The sequence below is a fragment of the Notothenia coriiceps genome, unplaced genomic scaffold (assembly GCF_000735185.1).
Source record: "Notothenia coriiceps isolate Sejong01 unplaced genomic scaffold, NC01 NC01_scaffold00009380, whole genome shotgun sequence".
In the NCBI taxonomy this organism is placed as follows: Eukaryota; Metazoa; Chordata; class Actinopteri; order Perciformes; family Nototheniidae; genus Notothenia; species Notothenia coriiceps.
In genome coordinates this window covers 223,057-223,681 of record NW_011342081.1, presented here as the reverse complement: position 1 = coordinate 223,681, position 625 = coordinate 223,057, and positions in this window count along the sequence as shown.

Sequence of the window (625 nt, the reverse complement as noted above, 5' to 3'; positions counted from 1 at the left end):
ATCTGTGCACAAACTTATCTCGTGCCCTCATTGGTCATGTGTGCGTTCGTGTGTTGGAGGAGGGGCTCTGTAAGGAATTCTGATTTTTTTCGGCTGCGTACTTTCAATTTCTAGCGCACTCGAGCTGGTTTCTCCATTCTTACCTGCCCTACCTTTAAGTAGCTCACCATCAGACCAAAGACTTCGGGAACGTGTGGCGGAAAAGATTGCTTGTAGCATAGAAGAATGTCTTCACTTTCATAGGGGATAGCAATTTATTAATATTTTCTTTGTCAGATGCAACACTGATGAAAAAAAAAGGTTGAATACAGGAGGCTGTTAAAATTGGTGTCACCAACTCAATGCAAACGGAGCCAAAAAGCCGCTGGGATATGTTCCTCCCTCACTGAGTTAGGAACTCATAAAGTGAGCCAAGTGGGACAGACTGAACTCACCTCTGGCTTCACTCATTCTCACTTTATGATGTACTTAAACCTCCGCACTGACATGATGAAGCTATACGCCGCTGTGCTTCCTTAGTATTACCTTGAGATGTGTCTGTCGTCTCCTATTGTCTGCCACAATACTTACGTGTTGTGAGTTTTGTGGCTCTCAGTTTCCCCCCTGTTGGATTAGGTATTAATAT